General features: G+C 35.3%; 1 long non-coding RNA gene across 2 annotated transcripts in view; it reads left to right on the top strand.

The window, feature by feature from the left end:
* Positions 1-11936, top strand: part of LOC108496737 — a 14257-nt gene extending 2321 nt beyond the window's left edge. For both annotated transcript variants that reach the window (XR_001874563.1, XR_001874564.1), the window contains exon 4: positions 11722-11936. This is a non-coding gene — a long non-coding RNA (uncharacterized LOC108496737). The remainder of the gene's footprint in view (positions 1-11721) is intronic.
* The last annotated feature ends 427 nt before the right edge of the window (positions 11937-12363 follow it).

Genomic DNA, 12363 nt, shown 5'->3' with positions numbered 1-12363 from the left:
CAGTGGATCCAATGTGTCGTATAGCTTGTGGTGTCAAGAGGGTTTTGGTGTCGATGACCATGGGACCCTTAAGATGCTCAACAGCTCTTTGGAAGAGACAAGATCTGCTTGGCTACATGGGGAAAAGTTATATTCAGCAGCAAGCTGGCCAGCTGAAACTGAAGTGGATCTTTGTTAGGTAGACATGTAAACAACTAAATGCCTGTAGAGCATGTTCTAGGAGAAAGCTTTCAAGCGTGTAGTAGCGAATTAGCACACTTGGCTGCCTCTCTGAAGTGCCCCTGCACTGATGTGAGCAGAATGGAGAGCAAACAGGAGTTAGAAGTCTCTGTAGTTACAGGATTTTGACTTCATAGGGGATAATGGGGACATGGGGGATCTTCATACAGGAATGATCTCTGTGCTGTGCCTTTCTGTTGTGATTTCAGCTGTGACACACTTTGTGTTTGCTAATATTTCTCTAAATTTTATGGTCCTTCATCTCCTGATCTTCTGACAAACTGGTAACTATACTAGGTGGAAAATCTGATTGTTTTCTCCCTGCAGTCAATTAAATACTCATCACAATAATACAGGCTATTTTGCAACAAGGCTTCTAGGGTGTTTGAGTGGACTTATTATAGTCTCTCACCTTGATGTAATACAGGATACATAGTAAATGACATGGGTTTTAAGTAAAAGTTTTGTGAAATACTGCTTCATGGATACTTGTAGATGGACCAGTAAATGAAACAGAAAATAATCTGAAATTATCTGTAAGCATGAAGAGTTATATAACATATCTTTACTTGCGATACCATTTTCAGTATTATTTATGCCAGTGTCACTATAGATGTGATTTATATGCTGTAGACCCATTGCTAGGGTACAGAATCAATATGGAGTATTACTGCAAATCAAGATGTTTAGGATGGTTCTGGATTTTGCTTGAAAGTGTATATAAAAACAAGGAGTGAATGGCATGATAAACTTTTTTTCTTTGCCTGTTGTGCCTTTCCTCTCCTTCCCCATTTGGCTGCTATTTGAGATTATCATCTCTTCTAATATCTGAAAGCAGCAATATCTAGGAAAAAGAATGTAAGTAAACACAGACTCCTGTAGGCATTTTTTCCCAGCTTTACAGCTAGTATGGGTAGTTTTGGATAAAATGGAAGCATGTTAAGAAAATGAGGCTTGTGGCCTAAGAGACAACCAACATAGTAGAAAATAAAACTATGAATATAAAATGTAGTAGAATATGAATGTAGCAGAATATAAAAATATGCATTTTGCTTTATCCTTTGGCCAAAGGGAAGTAGGTCATACATGACATTTAAAGGCTGAATGTTAAAGTAGATAATTAAGTGTTAAATTTCTAAACCAGTTTATGTGTTTGATATAAACAATCCCTGTTAATATTTAATTGTTAGAGGCCAAATTTAGACTATTTTTACAGTAACCTATGTAAATTTTCAGTCTTTTCAACAACATGCTCTGAGTTTACCTCTGTGTCGCATATTCATGAAGCACATCCAACTGTCTCAGTGAAGACTTATCTTACTGTCAACATGTCTGTGCCCCTAATTCCAAGCTGATATTGTTGATACTGCTTCCAAGAATCCAAATCTCATTTTTAACAAGTACAGTGAATGACTTCATGTTTACTGAGTTGAAATTTCTCAAGCAAATCAACATCCCAAAAATGCTATTTTAATTTGCATCAAATTAGTCCCACTATGAAATGTTAAATTCAAGTCGTCCATCTTCTAAATTCTCAATGGGCCAGGTGAGTTAGATAATGTATACAGAATTTTTTTCAAGGATTCTGTTAGGTGTCATCCTGCCATTTTATATGCCATTCTTCCTGTTTGTTCAAAGCAAACAAGTAGACTTTCAAGCAGAAAGGAAAAATCTATATCTGAATTAATTTCAGAACAAACTATACTCCCTTCTATGAAAAAAAACCTTTTTAGTTTATTTTTATAAACTCATATGGCTCCACAACTATTCTCAGGAACCTACCTACAGTAACAGCTTCTTGTTATGGCTAAGTTTGTATGCTTATTCTACCTCTCCTTCTTTGAGCTTTTTTATTTCTTATGCCAAAAAAAAAAAAAAAAAAGTTGAAAAAGTAATCCAAGGTAAAATTTCAAAGAATTTAGAGGACATAAAATGTTGCATAGTAAAAATATAAGTATAATTGTTTTGAACTTATTTATAACATAACAATTAGAATAGCATTCAAGAAATCAGTGCTATATAGGAAGGGTATGTATGTGTCATTTAATCCTCTTCAACCCAAAGGGATTAAAATACTTGTAACTTAAATATAAATCTACAAATGATTTAATACAGTTTTTGAAATAGTTTCTAAACTTCGGAAGTTATACTGTATCTCAAAACATACTTTTAACCAAAATGTCAAATACCAAGAATGAATAAAAGGTACAAAGAAGATTGGTACAAAGAAGATTTTTTTTAGAAGTAGTAGTAATTTTCCTTCTAATAAAGTATCAATCATTTTAAAAGAAAACAGAACAAAATAAAAAAACCAACAAACTAGAAGGCCAAACTTCTATCTGAAGCTGTGCTCAGAGAAAATCTATCAAAATTAATGAGAGTTCTTAAGATATCTTTAGAGAGGGGGGAGAGTTAGGTTTAGATTTGTCCATTTATCACATTTAGTTTAGGGAGAAAGAGGTATTCTGTGATTAAGATACAGGGTTGGGTGTTAAGCAATCTAAGGTAAATGTTTTACTGTAGATTTCCCATGTAATCTGTTGCAAATCATTTGAATGTTCTGGGCCTTCTCCTCCTCAGGAATGCAGGTTTTGCACTGGTGTATTTCTAGTGATACTGTTGCAGGGAATTGAGGTCCAAGAGTTTTCATTTTTCAACTATGAAATAATTGAGAAAGTGATGTTTCTTATCTGCTTATCTTTGGCTTATGGATCTTCATTAATTCATATCTATGTATTCTTCTCTGGCAAAAAGTTGTAAATGTAGCACTACAGTGCTGATATATTGATTAACTGAATACAAGAGGCAACATAGTTCCAGGAAGAAGGCAAGTGCACAGGCTTATAGGAAATACAGTCTTCATTGTCAACTTACACTAGTGCGCTGTGTAACCCTGGCAATCATTTTGCTATTCTGTACCTCTTCTTTTGTGACTCCATCTCTTCTTTTCAGAGAACAGACTTTTTTGCACAGCTATTGTATCTTAGAATTTCTTTCCTTAGTAAAATCATACTTTTCTTTATTATGGTTTCTGGGTGCCTCCTTAACACAAACAACACAGAAGTAAAACATTTTAGTTAGTTTCTCTTCAAATCTAGGGGTTTAAGTGCAAAGAGGCATGCACTGTAACAATAAAATTAAAATAGGTTAATACTTATCCCCTCTGTTAAAACAATTTTCCTTCTTCCTACTTGTATTTTTTTTTAAAAAAGTAGTCAAAAACATTTAAAATGTGAAGCTTTGAGTTCCAAGAACAATATATATAAATTTTAAAACGTATTCATAAGAAATTCAAGCAAAAATATTAGAAAGCTGTATTTAGACTGTAGTATTCAATGGAAAAAAAAACTCAGATTAAAAAAAACAATCCTTTGGATAAAGTATTGTGATGGTTTTGAGTCTAGGCCTTCCTTCCTGGAAACCAGGAAGGAAGAAAGTATTACATCCTATTCCTTTATGTAATCAAACATATAAATAAGACGGAGAGAGAAGCCTCTTCCTCTCTCCTCTTCCGGCGAGGTTTGGAGACTCCCGCAGCCGGTCTCGCTCCTGTGGGGGAGCTGAGCCCTGGCCGGGCCTACGGGGCCTGTTGTTTCTGCTGATCCGGGGTCCGGTAGCGTGGTGGTGGCGTTTGGTGTGATTGTGCTACCTCAAAGAAAAGTATTAAGATTTTTTTTGGCTAGTTCTTTATTGAGTGTGTATATCTGTTTTTTGGGTTGTTTTTTTTTTTTTGTTTTGTTTTTTGTCCGTTGTCCCTTTTCCCTTTTCCTTTGGAGGTGTATATAGTTTTTGTAATTTTATATAAATGTAATATAAGTGTAAATATATTTATATATTGCTTTAGCGCTCTTATTTTGGTTCTCTTGTGTTTTCTTTGTTTTTTTGAGGGGGGAAACTTACTGTGGTGTTGGAGACTTGGCAGGAAACCAGCTCCAAACCACAACAACTATTCACTACCAGATTGTTTTCTCGGCTATGGTCTGAACTAAAGAAACAATGTCACTGAAGAATTGTAAGAATAATATTTTTATTTGAATAGAAAATATAGTGCAAAATATTTCCTATCAAAATTTTCTTATTACTATTTGTTGGAGACTTCCTTACTTTTGGATTTGTTGATGGGAACTTAGCTGCACGATTAAGGTGCAGGAATTGAGTACTCACCATGAAAATGTCACTCTTGTTGAACTGAAACATTCTATAAAATGCTAAGGATAGCTGGAAACTTACAAAATCAAATCCTCAAACCCTTATTCTGACAAAAATCTCTGACAAAATTCAAGGCAATGTGAGGTTTGCCTAAGGAAGACCAATTTTTATTTTTTTTACCTGACTATTACAGGCAAATTCTCAAGTATTTAATGGCATAAACTCTAAAGAACTTGATCTATGCAGTGCTATTGATTCCATCCAAAAATCATGGAAGGACTGCAGTGTACTTTTAATTCATCAAATTTTTAGTTCATGCTTCTTTTAATTTGCTTCTTTAAAAAGCATCTTTAGAAACTAGATTTTCAAGCTATCTTCAGCATTGCTGCCAGAACCTTTCATTTTCCTAGGTAATGCTATGTTTTGATCTGCTGCAGTTCTAAAAAGAGCACAAGGTACCATGAGAAGCACTAATAATTCATAATACCATTTCGTGATTTGGATTGAAAAAATATACTTTTGAAATGGTACACTAATGAAAATTCCTTGTAATGCTTTTGACGAGGGAGTTCTATTTATACAGAACCTTCCACAAGATAACTTCATGTCTGACATCACTACAATACATTTTGCCTGATGATTCCTGTTCCAGATCAAGTGTGTCCAGGAAGCTACTTATTAGCTAAGTTATCAGACTAAAAAAGAATGTATTTGGTTTGAAGGCAGTAACACAGAGGAACAAATGTATTTGGTAAAGCCTTCCTCTTGACCTTCAGGAGACCAAAAGGCCCATTATTAAAAAAATCTGACAATATAGAAACAGGAAATACATTATTTTTGAGGTTTTTTTAGTTTCATGTGCCCATGGACCCACAGTATTTTATCTAGTGATTGTTTTTTGATTCAGTGTTTGGAATCATGATTCTTCGAAGTCCACTGGAGGAATAATTGCTAAGGTTTGAATTTTCTTAATGGAGAGATAAGTACAAGAAGGTATATTCTAAATGAGTCAAAATATACACAAAAATTATTTCTACAGGATTTGTCATATTTATTTGATTCTTAGCTATAGTATGTCATTAAGGTGGTTTTTACTAAAATTTTGGAATACTTTTAAAACTAATGGTTCTAGATACTTCACAAAAAACAATAAAATTATCTGACACCAATATACATGCCAATGCTTGATGAATATTTTTAATTTTTAATTCTGTCTATGTTTAGAAAGTTGGACCAGACACTTGTCTGCTCAGGTCCTATCAATATATTTTTGGAGACCAAGTTTTGTCTTTGGTTTTGTACAATCATATATCAAAATTGGATTTCATGTGAAATGTAAGGTAAACACCACATATTTCAAGAAAGCAGTTGGCTGTTTCTTGAAGTGTTGTGCCAATAAAAAAATTATAATTAAGGCCTTCACCTTAAGATTCAGTTTCTCAGTTAAAGTACAGTTTAACAGAAGTTTTTATTCACATTGGATCATAAATGGGACATGGCAACATAGAACATATTCACTATTAATATTTTATTCATAACTACAGATTATTGAATTGCCTAATTTACTGTGTTTATTAGTAACTTAATTATGATTGTCTTTAAATGACTGGGCTGTTAGGTTGCAACACAGCTGAAAACATTGCAGTCTTCACTTTCTACAACTTTACTGCCTTAGCTAAGCTATTTGCTTAGACTTCTGCTATAATAGGCAGCAAATCAAATGAACAAATTTATTGTAGATATGTTTTTCACTGTTATCATTGACTAGACAACTGATATATAATTGCATGAAATACTGGAAAGCTAATGAAGGTAGTCCAGAGCAATCAAAACCTTAAAGTGAACTTCTGCCCAGAATCACGCTCCAGCAGAAGGCATCTGTCTGCACAGACAATATGGATAGTCTCCTAATTCAAGCTAGGGGCCTAAGTATAGCACATGTAAGTATCCTTCAGCAACACTAAAACAGAATTTTATTTTTGTGGACTCTCAATCCCTTGAGGTGTTCAAGGCCAGTCTGGATGAGGCTCTGAGCAATGCTGTGTAGTGAAGGTTTCCCAGCCCATGGCAGGGAGGATTGGAACTAGACGATCTGTATGGTCCCTTTCAACCCAAGCCATTCCGTGATTCTGTGATTCCATATTCTCTTCTACATTTTAAAATGATATCAGGAATAAGAAGTCCCCACTAAGCTCTGTAGATGACAATGATTCAACTTCCATGTAAAAGTTAAATGTTTCCTCCAGCCATCTCTCTATGGTGTGCTCAGTGATTTGCTGAGAGGTGCCAGTAGAGGTTGTCAGCACCCTCAAAGTAGGAGGGGAAAATCAGATGGCAGGGCAAGAAGGAAAAGAGGAATTGTAAATGCTTTTCTTCAAAGACAGTTGACAGAGAACTTTGATCTAGTTTATACATAAATGGAGCTTTGAAGAGCTTAGATATTCCCTACCTAATTGGGTGCTAAAGTTCATTATCATGCTCACAGTCCCCGACTATTGTAAAATTTGATATTTTTTTTCTAACGTTGATTTTTATCTAAAAAGTGCTGCAATGACTTTCCCAGAGGCAAGTTCTACCTTCTGGAGTACAAAGTAACATTTTTGATTTCTAAAAGTGGTAGACTACAGTATCTTTTTCTCTTTATCATTGTAAGTTTGGGGGTTGTTTTTTGTGGTTTTGTTTTTTTTTTCTCTAGTGAGATATCATTTGAATTATGATTAAAGTCTGAACTGCCATGGGGAACTACTGGGATATGATTGTGTTTGTCATGTATTTTCCAGCTGAAAAAGTGAACTGAGGTGGCAAGTTTTAGCTCACAGTGTCTGCTGTGGAAAAGAACTTCAGTTCTGCTATAACTGTACTGAATTGAAATTAAAAAAAATCCAGTTTATAGTTTTAGGGGTCATATAAAGTACAAAATTTACATTAGCATGTTTGATATATTAAGGAAGAAAAAACCCTTTAAGTATTTGAAACATTTCTGATAACTAGAATATATACAAATATGTTACATATATAACCATAGATATTTAGTTAAAGAGAGATGCAGTGAAGAAATTTTATACACAATAATTTCCTATAGATGCCTATTATTGCTGTGAGTACTAGAAGGATTTAATAATTTATTACAGTCCAATTATTTTATATTGTCATGATTAAACTCTGGCTGGCAACTAAGCCCCACCCAACTGCTTGGTCACTTCCCACCAGTGGGATGAGGGAGAGAACCAAAAGAGTAAAAGTGAGAAAACTCATGAGTTGAGATAAAGACAGTTCAATGAGTAAAGCAAAAGCTGCATATAGAAACAAAAAAACCAAGGAATTTGCTCACCACTTCCCGTGGGCAGACATGTGCTCAGCCTCCCTAGGAAAGCCGGGCTCTATCACACATAACAGCGACTTGGTAAGACAAACACCATAATTCTGATCATCTTCCTTCTACTTCCCCCAGCTTTATAGGCTGAGCATGACATTATATGGTTTGGAATATCTCCATTGTCAGCTGGGGTCAGCTGTCCTGGCTGTGTCCCCTCACAACTTCTTGTGCACCCCCAGACTCCTAATTGGTGAGGTGGGGTGAGGAGCAGAAAAGGCCTTGACATCATGTAAAGGCTGCTCAGCAGTATGTAAAACATCCCTGATATCAACACTGTTTCCAGCACAAATCCAAACACAGCGCCATACCAGCTGCTCTGAAGAAAATAAACTCTATCCCAGCAAAAACCAGCACATATATAGAGAGTAGGCTGATAGTGAAGATTAACAGTAAAACCAGTAACCCTAATGAAACTATTAAATGAGTCATACAGAATTAGTTTAGTTAAAGAGATTAAATTTTTAAACTATTACAAAACTAGAGTTTTGTGAGATCACTACCAGTAGTAGTAACCATGCAGACCTTTATGTAAGCAGAATTAGGTGTGCTGAAATCAGGCTTTAAAATACTTTGCACCTCTCAAATAACTGTTATCAGTGACTTGCTCCAATATTGCATTGAGAACCCATCGCACAAACACTTGTTGCATGTTGTGTTTCTGAGGACTACAAATGAGCAAATTAGCTTCTTTTGTAGAGGTAATGATAAACACCAGATCTAATTTTTGCATGACAATGTGCAAACAGAAGAGCAAAAACAGTAGAAAAATTTGAAAATATTTTTATATTGAAATCTAGTAACTCCTTTTTCTCATTAGCACACCTACATTTAAAGATAAATTCAAAAAATAATTTTAGTGGGTTTAATGGTAATGACATTGGATGCAGATCTGTCCTTTTAGGTCTAACTTAGAAACTTTCAAAATGGTTGGTTTTAATTGGAAAACTTTTGTATATTTTTTTCTTTATGCTTTGAAGTGTAGCTCTAATATAACCTAATATGTTTTTCTATATGGATATTTTTTCCTTAATTTATTTTGCAGGGCAGCAAAAATAGTGTGAAAATGATGGAAGCTTCATAAGCACTTTAAAGAAAGTCCTTTTTCTTAGAATTTTGTTTTTCATTAACATTGGTCAACAGATGTGTTGTAGTTATACTAGGAAGGGTGCTAATTTTAGCTGTGACAAAGTCTTTTTTATAAAATATGTTTTCAGGCAGCTGGTTCATTCACTATTTTTCCTCAGCAAATGTCTTCTTTTTGAGCAAAGAAACCATAGTTTCTGTCTGCTGATTGATTTGAAAGATGTTTGTCAAATATACATAGCTTTTCAAAGCTCCTACACATTTTTTTTAAAAGTGACTGCTGGATAGAAATGATCCTTGTAGTAGTGCCACTTCTACTGGGAAAACAGGGAATTAATTCAGCGGTTATTAGACATCAAAGAATCCAAAGAGAAAGGCATTAAAACACTCTAATTGTAATATATCCTATTACTGATATTGGCAGCTGACTAGATATCATAATTTCTACCATAAGACATAAATACTGAGGAAAAAAAAGCTTTTGTAATTTCTGCTGTTTGTAAATTACTTTTTGGCCTTAAATTGCATCTTACTAAGCAAAAGTAATTTTAACTAAGAATTTTTAATTAATATTTTTACTTTTTAATGAAAGTTGAAACCATCAATCTTAGGCAATTTAAAATGAAAAATTGTGGTATTTATAAAAGTACAAATTAAACTAACATTATCAATACTTTTTTTTTTTTAACTGAGTTATCCACAGAGGGGGAAAAAAAATAGAATGAGTCCAGTCCAGAAATGAAAATATCGATATACTTTGTTCTTTTCGTTCATTATTGTGCACTGGGTTGACCTTGGTCAGATGCCAAGGTCAACCCAGCCTATCCAGCCCTTCCCTCACTCTTTCTCCTCAACAGAAAACAGAGAGAAAATAAGATGAAAGAGCACGTGGGTTAAGATAAAGAGAGGGAGATCATTTACCAATTCCTGTTGCAGACAAAACAGACTCATCTTGGGGAAAATTAATTTCATCTACTGCCGGTTAAAATGGATTTGGATAATGACAAAGACAAAATTAAACCTTCATCTTCCCCTTTCCCAGGCTCAGCATCACTCCTTCGCTCCTGATTCTTCTAACTCCCTCCACACTTTCCCTGAGCAGTGCCTTTCCTGAGCTCCTTCCTGTCCACACTTTTCCCTTGCTCCAGCATGGGCTGCTTTCCACTGGTCACAATTCCTTCAGGAAATACCCTACTGCTCCAGCGTGGTGTCCTTCATGGGCTGGGGTGTGGATATCTGCTCAGTGAGGACTTGTCTGCAGGAAAATACCATCTCCACTCCACAGGGGGCTCTTTCACAGGCTGCAAGAGAATCTCTACTCTGCCTGGAGCACCTCCTCCCCCTCCCCACTCCTTTGCTGACCTTGCTGTTCACACTGTTGTTTCACAGACTTTTTTTTTTTTTTCTTCTCTGCTCAGCTTTCTGTCATTTTTACCTTTCCTGAAATATGCTCTTACAGAGAGCTTTTTTCCTCAGGTTCTTTGGGAGTTGCTTTTAATCTTGCAGCCTTACAACTAAAATTATTTTCCTTGTCTTTGTTATTTTCTATTTTCCAGTTTTGTTTTGGTTTGGTTTGTTGTTTTGGGATGTTTTGGGGTTTTTTTGACATAATTTTCTTTGTTACTTATTCTTCAACCTCCTCAATATTGTCCCGTTTTGTTCATCAGAAATTATTTTTTCTAATCAGCCTGACTTTATTCCCCCTTCCTTTGGTCTCATCAGTTAAAATCCAAATGTGTTTCCCATATTCACTTTTTGAATTTGCAAATCTTTTATTGCATCAGAAATAGCGTCTTTTTTTCAAGTGGATTTTCTCTTACATCTCTCTGAGGGGCATATTCCCTGTAGTACCCTACTTGCTAACTTTCACATTTAATGTGTTTTCTCTACATAACACCATAAAAAATGGGTTGTACTTCCAGATTGAATGTATAGAGACACAAGGAAGATAGCCTTCAAAAGCTATTATGGTTATTCAGTAAAGATTTCTGCATAACCCTATGTTTGTTCACAGCATTTGTTAGTCTTCCATTTTGATATGCATTTATCCTTGCCAAGTAAAACCACATTGAAAAAGGTAAATATAAGTCATTTGCTCAAACTCAGACAGTACTGGAATAATAATCTTTAAATTTCTCATTTTGAACCAAGAAAGCTGCTGTTATCTTACAGACTCACGTATTTTTTTGAAAATGTATTAATTAATTAATTTAGAAAACTTGTTTGTTTCCCTAAAGTAAATATCAATGGTTGCTTAAGGAACCTTCCATTTGGGGAAAATGAGTAAACAGTCCTATTTCAAAACTACTCATTAGTGGTTGTGATTAATTAGTGTGAGGAATAATGAGGTATCTGAACTAAGAGTACCAATAAATAAATTGATTGCATGAATTCTTGGATTAATAAAATCCAATTATTCTCATATGTAATTGGCACAAATTTTATTTGTATCTCCTTTTTAATATGTTTGCTAATGCCATCAGAAAGTAAACAAAACAAACTAATTGTAAATTAAAACAAAGTTCAATTAAATCTCAAAACCCTGCCAAGCCAGCTTTGTGTCAAATTAGTTCAAAGTCCTTATTTATCCATGAATGCATTCAAAGCTAATGGTCATAACAATACTCATTTGTGAGGGGATGATATGGAGAAACAGTATCTTTCATGTCTGTGGAGAAAACTAGGTTTCTGGGTTTTGTAATGGTGCAGATTTTTCAGAGTGTGAAATCATAGAATTTTATTTGTTATATGAAGAATTTAAGTTGCTTTTATTGAATACATAAGATTGATTTACAGGAGCTAAAGCCAGTCAACAATATTCCAAGAAAGCAGAGGAATTTTTTTTTTATTTCAAGAAGACTATTAAATTGATTCTCCTTTGTTTCTGCCAACAGGTTCTGCTTTGTTAATCATCACTGGAGAATAAGATGAGAATGATCAAGAAATGTTTATGACAAGAGCAATCTGAATTAGAATTAAAAAATGTCTCAAAAAATTGTCATGGGTTGACCTTAGCCAGATTCTAGGCACCCACTAAAGTCGCTCTGAGCTGGGAGAGGTCACACAGGCAAACCAAAAACTCAGCGTGGGGTTAATACTGAAATTTAATACTAACAGGATAAGATCTAAAGACTGAGAAGTAAAACAGTCTTAAACACACTTTCCACCCACCCCTCCTTCCTTCCATGTTCTCCCTCCTCCTCCTGCAGCGGGGAAGGGAGACAAGTCCACTCCCTTGGACAACAGATCTTCCAAATCTGCTGTCCCATAGGTCACTCTTCCATGGGCTACAGGGGGACAGCCTGCTCCACCATGGTCCTCACCATGGATTACAGGGGGGGCCCTGTAATAATAACTCTGAGTCCTTCACCTGCTCCGTGGGGTCCCTCCTACGAGTAACAGTCCTTGACGGACCTCTCCATCGTGGGTCCACTCCTCAGGCAGTAGTTCTTCCATATCTACTGTCCTGAGGGTCACTTCATCCTTCATAGGATGCAGTCCTCCGTAGGGTGAGCTGCACTGATGTGCAGCTGCAG

The sequence above is a fragment of the Lepidothrix coronata genome, unplaced genomic scaffold, assembly GCF_001604755.1.
Source record: "Lepidothrix coronata isolate B3197 unplaced genomic scaffold, Lepidothrix_coronata-1.0 Scaffold1, whole genome shotgun sequence".
Taxonomy (NCBI): Eukaryota; Metazoa; Chordata; class Aves; order Passeriformes; family Pipridae; genus Lepidothrix; species Lepidothrix coronata.
Note: the sequence above shows the minus strand (reverse complement) of the source record. Positions and strands in the feature narration are given on the sequence as shown.